We start from the raw sequence: 8,165 nt of genomic DNA, 5'->3' as shown, positions 1-8,165 counted from the left end.
GTTTGTTAAACAGTAATGTATATAAGTGCAATTATTCTGTTGATTAAGTGTATCATTCTATTTTCCTGAACTTAATTATTATCAACAATGTGTTTTGCTGCATAGTTTTCAGTATTTTCTGCATAGAAGATCATGATTCTGTGAACAGATCTAATTTTAATTCTTTCCCGATTTGGATGACTTTTATTTATTTTTCTTGTTTAACGTCTTTGGTTGAAATTTCTAATACTTTGTTGAGTGGAAGCGATAAAAGAAGGCATCCTTGCTTTGTTTCTGATCACAGAGGAAAAGCTTTCAGTCTTTTACCTTTTAGCATGTTGTTTACTATGAATTTTTCATCCAGCTTCAGTTTTGATTTGCCAAGTTGAAGTAGTTTCTTTATTCTTAATTTGTTAGAGTTTTGATAATAAAATAATATTAATTTTTTCAAATTTTTTTACTGCATCAAATGAGATAACTGTGTGTTTTCCTTTTCATTCTTATAATGTGATAGATTATATTGGTTTTTAAGTGTTGAATCATCCTTGCATTCCTGTAATAAATCCCATTTGATCATGATTCATAATATGTTTAATATGCTACTAAGTTCAGTTTTCTAGTATTTTATTGAGGATTATTACTTCAATAATGGTGTATACTTTTATTTTGGTATCAAAGTAATTCTGATCCTATACAATAAGTTTGGAATCATTCTATCTTCTTCAAATTTTTTGAAAAGTTTACAAGAGTTTGTATCAATTTTTCTTTACATGTTTGATGAAATTCTGATAGAAAAGTTATCAGATCCAATTATTTTCCTTGTCTGGAGATGTTTGATTATTGATTCCATATCTAGCAATTAAAGTTGTATTTACATTCCTATTTCTACATGATTTAATGTTGGTAAGTTTTGTGTTTCTATAAATTTGTCCATTGTATCTAGTTTATCCAATTTGTTAGTAGTCTATTAATTATAATCTCCACTTAAAATCTTGTTTTATTTTTGTACAATCTGTATTATCACCCCCACTTTCAGTTATGATTTTGGTAATCGAGTCTTCTCTTTTTTACTTAGTGCATCTAGCTAAATATTAATCAGTTTTATTGATATTTTCAAAGAATTAACTTTTGATTTCACTGCTTTTCTCTGTTTTTATTTTGTATTTAATTTTTCTCTGATCTAATCTTCATAATTTCCTTCTTTGAGCTACACTTAGCTTTAGTTTGTTCTTATTTTTCTAGTCCTTAAGTCATAAAGTCAGGCCACTGATTTGATATCTTTCTTGTTTATTATGCTAAGTTTTTATAGCTATGAAATTTTCTCTTAGCACTGCTTTCACTTTGTCCCCTTAGTTTTGGTACATAGTATTTTCTCTCTCATTCATCTCTAAGTACCTTCTGATTTCCCTGAAGATTTCTTCTTTGTTCTATTTGTTCTTTTAGAGTGTATTGTTTCTGTGTCCATAAAGCTCTTGCAAACATGGTGAATGTTCCTAAAACCTGTCATATGTTCCGTGAGAAGGGTGGCAAGCACCAACCCCATCAAGTGACACAGGACAAGAAGGGCAAGTGTTCTCTGTATGCACAGGGAAAGCAGCATTTTGACAGGAAACAGAGTAGTCAGAGTGGACAGACTACAATGATTTAAAGGAGATTGTGCTGAGACTTGAATGTGTTGAGCCCAAATGCAGAATTAAGAGAATCCTGACTATTTAGAGATACAAGCATTTTGAACTGGGCAGAGAAGAGAAAGGGGTCAAGTGATTCAGTTCTAAGCTTCACTCTTTTTGTTATCGTTTTATTATGAATAGAATAAAATCTTGAGGTTATATTCACTTATTTTGTGGCAGTTGGTCTTTTGTGAAGGAATAAATTAGAGCAACAAGGAAAGAGTATATTGTTTATTTCTGCAGATGTTGATAATTTTCCAGATTTATTTCTGTTGTTGATTTCTAAACTCACCCCATTATTGTCAGAGAAGATAATTTTCACTATATCTAAAAAAAAAAAAAAAACAACCCTGATGTGAGGTAATTTATGATCTAGCATGGAAAATGTCCCACACACATTCAGGAAGACTGTATATACTTACAGCAGATAATCCAAAGTGCTTTGAATATCTATTAGAAATATTTGGTCTATTGTGTTAAGTCCTTCATCTATGTACTTAGCTTGTGTATGGTGGTTCTATCCATTATTGAAAAAGAATATGGGAATTTCCACCTACTTATAAAACTCCCTCTCTTCAATTCTGTTAGTTTTCATTTCATGTATTTTGATATTGTATCATTTGGGGCATAAATGTTTGTAATAGTTTACTTCTACTGTATTAAACTTTTTTTGAAATATAATATTTTTCTTTGTCATTCTTTGCCTCTCATACCTTTTTAAAAACTCTATTTTGTCCGATGTTAACATTGCCACCCCAGCTTCATTTTGGTTACTATTTACAAGGACTAACTTTTCCCCTTCTGTGATTATTTTATAGGTAGTATATAGTCATACTATGTGGTTTTATACATTTTGCCAATTTCGGTCTTTTGGTTGCAAACTCTAGTCGTTCTGGTTTGGATGTGAGGTGTCCTCCAAAAGCTCATATGTGAGACAATGAAAGAAGGTTTAGAGGAGAAACGATTTGGTTATGACAACCTTAACTTCATCAGTGAATTAATCCCTTGATGGGATTAACTGAGGGTATCTGAGGGTGAGTAGAGTGTGTCAGGAGGAAGGGGGTCATTGGTGACATTCCTTTGGGGGATATATTTTGTATCTGGCAAGTGGAGTCTTTCTGCTCCCTGATCATCATGTCAGCTGCTTCCCTCCACCACACTCTTCCAACCAGATGTTGTGCCTCACCTTGAGCCCTAGGGGAATGGAGCTAGCCATCTATGGACTGAGACCTCTGAGAACCTGAGCCCCTAAATCAACTTTTCCTCCTCTAAGATTATCCTTATCAGGTATTTTGGTCAAAACAATGATATAGCTGACTAAAACATTAGTCCATTTACATTTAAAGTAATTACTGATAAAGAGGGATTAACTTCCAACTTTTTGCTATTTGTTTTCTATATACCTTTTGCTTGTCTCTTGTTTCCTGTTACTATTTTCTTTCAGTTTATCTGATTTTTTTTCATAGTGAAATGTTAGAATAATTCCTTATTTTTTGTGCATATTCTATAGATTCTTTTATCATGTTTACCTTGGGGATTACATTTAACATCCTAAAATTTAGCATTCTAATTCCAATTCATACCATCTTAATTTTAGTACCACATAAAACCTCCACTTCTTTATAACTCTGCCGTTACTTCTTTTTCTGTTTTGATTTAACAAAATTTCATCTTTCACATTGTAAACATAAACTAATAATTATTTTAAATGCCTAAACCTTTTAAATTATGTAGAAAACAAAACATTGAGTCACAAATCAAAATTAGAATAATACCAGCTTTTATACTAATAATTGTTTTTTTTCAAATTGAATTAGTCTCTTAAATAATGTGAAAAACAAAAACCGAGGTAACAAGTAATTGTTTCAATAATGCCAGCTTTTATTTGCCCATGTATTTACTTTTATTGAGATCTTTATTTTTTCATATGGCTTCTAGTTACTATCTTCTTGAGTCTTTTCATTCCCAATGATTTTGCTTTTTATTCAAAAGAACCATGTGTTCTTATTTATTCTTATGCTTGTGTTTTTGTTGAAAACTGGACATTTTGCTCTAATAATGCAGTAACTCTGGAAATCCGATTCTCCTCCTTCCCCAGGGTTTGCTTTTCGTTATTGCTTTTATTTATCCTTTTAATTGTTGTAGCCTGTCTCCATGTCAAGGACAAGCCTGAAGTGTAAATTAAGGTCTTCCCAGCTCTTTTCTGAGACTTTACCTTCCCCTGGGCATGCATAGTCACTTTCTAATCTTCCTCATATATACAGTTGTTTGGGCATATTCTAGTCATTAGTGTCTGGCTCCAAAAAGGCAAAATGGAAAAATGAAAGGTACAGAAGGGTTGTAGCCCTTTAAATTCCCTGGAATTCACTTCAGCCTGGGGGTGACAGGGAGGAGCCCACAACAATGAGGGATATCAATTATAGCAACTAATTTGATCTGCACCTCCATAATCAGAAGCAACAGTTTCAGAACATGAACTCTCAATATTTTGAAGAGAGGGCCCTTTTGACTTACTTTCACTCCCCAAAACCACATGAAATTTGGTTCAGAAGCATGTGCACCCATGTCTACCATAGGGCTGTGATCAGGAAATGGGTAGCTATCTGCTAAGAGTTCAAATATACTAAAAATAATCTGAATTTACTGTCTAAATTTTTCTGTGAAAAGTTGTAATCCTTCAGTTGATGCCAGAGTTCCAAAATAGTTACATCAGGCAGATTCTGTCAGAGTATCTGTCATCTAGGTAGAGAGACAGATTCTTAGTACTTCAACTCCATCATCTTCCCAGGGTCATTTTTCAGTTTCTGTAATTTTATTTTATTTTTTGAGGGGAAGGTTGTCTTTGTTTTGTGGGGATTTTTGTTTATTTTATTTTTAGAAATAAGACAACAAAACAACAATGATGCTCAAGGTCCAGCCTTTTAATTTCTGATTAATTTTGTTTCCCCATCATTATTTGTTTCCCATATGATTATTGAGAACTGTTCCTGCTGTGACTAAAATGTTCAGTCAGTAAGAAGAACAAGATAGAAATATGTACCAGACCAAGTAGAGCTTTTGGGTATGACCCTATGGATTCTTCCTTCCAGAGGTGATTAGTTAAGAAAAAAAATTCAATCTAGTCATGCATTCAAAATTCACTCACATATTTAGTAAGACATATTTAACTGTGATATAACCTATAGAAAAATATTCTTTAAATATTCCCTAATGTAGGAAGATTTATGAAGTTCATTAACTGAGTAATTTTGGGGGGTTCTTACTTGAACTTTGTAGTTCGGTTTCAATATTCTGCCTTAAAATGCCTTGAATTATTGTAAATTAGAACCACTAACCCTGATTTTCTGTCATCACATCATTTGCAGGATGCTTGTGGTACATTGCTTACAAACACGATCCATTTATCCACCCTTGACAGTATCTACTCACTGTGGAATGGAAATCTGTTCAGTCAGAGAATCAAGCAAACTTCTTCATTACCACTACCTTAAATATTTCTTGAAAATTGAGCCAGTCCGGTGCTTTACAAATGGGTGAGCCAGTTTCCAGACTAAGATTCTAGAAGCTTAAGACCTTTTGATAACTCTCTGGAAATCTCTCTCCTCTGTAAGAGAGGACCTGTATACATGGGCAGTGAAGACCCCAAAAAACCCAACATAAAATCAACATGGGGAAAATTTCCAAACTCCCTGAATTTTGAATGTACTCTTCAACTTGATAAAACAAATTAGAGAAGAAGGTCCAAAAAGTCAATAGAAAAATGAGCCAAAGATATGAATATATAATTCATGAATTCCTTGAAGCCTATGAAAAGTTGTTTAACCCCACTTATAATTAGAAAAATGCAAATTAAAGCTATATTCAGATACCATTCTCATTTATACTGATGAAAATTTAAGAGTACAACACATTCTCTTTGTCAGACCATACAGGTAGGTGATCATATTTATAGCTAGGATGAATGCCAACATACAAGTCATTCTAGAGGAAAATTGAAAATAACTAACAAAACTATTGAAGCAGTCAAGGTTGGTAAAGGAATACTGTATTCGCTAGTATGATTTACTACAACAAGGTCCATAGTTTTAAAAAATAATGAAAGCAAGCAAAATGTTCAAATAAACAACAATAATTTTATTGAACTATGGTATGCCATTGTAATAGAACATTACTAAACTGAAAAAAATAAGGAAGGTCTTATGATTAGATAGGGAGTGATTTCTAGTATTTGTTGGTAAGTGAAGAAAGTAAAGTAGAAAATATTATCCATAATATGCAAGGTTTGCTTTCCATAAAAATTAAATAGAGACTGAGCATAATCACACATTAAATTTATATTAAAACCTCTGTTAGTGAAACACATAGAACTGGTATGTAACTAGACAGTCATATAGTGGAATAGAATAGAAGGTCAAGAAATACATCAACTACATGTGGAAATGTGTAAGTGATGAAACTCTTATTTCCAAGATAGAAAATTTAATAACTTATGCTGAGATATAGATACACTCATTTGTATAATAAGAAACAGGCAAGATATGTAAAAATTATTGAGAGTGATTTCCTCCAGGAAATGCTAGGAAGAAAGTAAAAGAGATGAAGTAATGGGAATGAAGTAAAAGTGATGGGAGAAATGACACACTTTTGAGTATACATTATTATAATAAAGTTCTGACTTTAGAAACATGTCAGTGTTTCATATCGTTAAAAAACAAAAATCTGAAAAGATCTGAAAAATGAGGAAGAAAAAAATCAAATATGAATGTAAAACAAAATAAATCAATCTAAATGTTTTTCTAGTGAATAAGAGCCACACTGTGTGTCACATCCTGTGGGTGTGGTGTTCCGGAAAAACTCGCCTAAGATTCAGTGGGACTGTATGATTGATTGCATAAATGAAGACAAAATTGAAGACTATCATAATAAGTAATTGTTGTGCTGTAGTTAGTAGTGGTTTATCACAATAATATAAGTTAGCAGTTCTGAAATAACATATGATTTCTAGGATTGAGCAACCAAATAAATATATTATGGGTAGTAAGAATGGGTATTTCTCTTATAAAATGGAGTAACATGAAAGGGCAGGGTGAAAAATGTACCCTATGTCATTGGAGGTGTATTTATGAATTCATGGTTTAAAACCAGTGAACAAATTCAAAAATAAATATTGAAGTATACTTTAAACTTTTATTCAAGTTTGGATGGTACCAGTTATGACTCTATAGTCTAGTTACACACTGATGGGACTTGCCATAATGCTGTCTTAGAATCTCATCATGCAGGAAAATGAACTCATTTTATAAAAGATGAGTAATTACTTATTCTTGATTAAAAACAAACTGGATTCAGAGTGTCACATGAAGCCAGGGTTTCTCAGATGCATTCTCTACTACTTTGTCTACCCCAAGTGTGATACATGGATTTGGAGCATCATTTTCACCTTGAGTGAGTTAGTGACACAGAATCATGGGCTCTATCCAAGGTCTCCTAAATCACAATCTACATCCTAGTAAGATGCCAGGAAGTCCCTGTACACGTTAAAGATCACAGGGCATTGCTCTAGAAGCAATGCAGATCCAAATCTATAGAAATATTCCTTTGTAGATATTATTGATCTTCTTTTTACTATTAAAGAAAAATAATCATGTGGAAGTCTATCAATCAATATATCTATCAAGAAAAATATCATGTATATTTAATGGTAGGTAGCCATCTTAGAAGCATCCTGAAACAATCAAATTAATAAGTTAACAGCATTTAATAATAACCATATTGTTTTTTAAAAAATATTAACACAACTAATGAACAAAACCTGACTTTGCTTCTTAACTATCAGCAAACACAAAAGGTGTCTTCTATTCTCTCATCTATGTAAAGAGCTAAATTGGAAACTATGACAAAATGTTTATAACATATATCCTGTCTTTTTTTATAACGTGACTTGATTTATATTCATATCATCATTTTGTTTTATTTTTTTTCTAAGAAGAAGCACATATACTTGGGCAAACTATACAAATAAGTTAAAGATTTTGACAGAAAACAGTGTGCTCCTGAAGTCTATTGATATCTGTGGTAAAGGTTAGATTGGGGTGTAGCTGTTGATTCCTAAACTAGAACAGCATTCTTCTCATTATTCCTCTGAAGACATGGCCTCATATTGACCAACTGGTGCTGAGCTGAGCCTGAGCAAGCTTAAATTAGTTATTTTATATAATAACCTAAGTTGAATGCCCTGCTTCCAACTGTTTTCCTTGTCGTTATCTCCTTAGAGCAATAAACCAATTAGTGGAGCCCATAGTGAGGGCTAGAGCTTACTCTTCTTAATATGAATTAGTGACACAAAGCTCTTCACTTACTTTGAGTCAGCATTTCAGATGATTATTAAAGAAATGAATTTCCCCGCAAGAAAATTGTTATTATAAAAGTGTTGCTGCTTTTGATTTCACACATATATTTTTGATGATTTGTTACGGTTTAGATCTGGGCTGCAATTTTTAAAGAAATAGAAGATAT

General features: G+C 32.4%; 1 pseudogene; it reads left to right on the top strand.

Moving 5' to 3' along the window:
- The first annotated feature begins 1,197 nt into the window (after positions 1 to 1,197).
- LOC131424792 (large ribosomal subunit protein eL42-like) lies at positions 1,198 to 2,399 on the top strand (annotated as a pseudogene).
- Positions 2,400 to 8,165: the final 5,766 nt, after the last annotated feature.

Source organism: Marmota monax, unplaced genomic scaffold, assembly GCF_021218885.2.
Source record: "Marmota monax isolate L192 unplaced genomic scaffold, Marmota_monax_Labrador192_F-V1.1 WCK01_AAM20220418_F8-fsc00063, whole genome shotgun sequence".
NCBI lineage: Eukaryota > Metazoa > Chordata > Mammalia > Rodentia > Sciuridae > Marmota > Marmota monax.
Note: the sequence above shows the minus strand (reverse complement) of the source record. Positions and strands in the feature narration are given on the sequence as shown.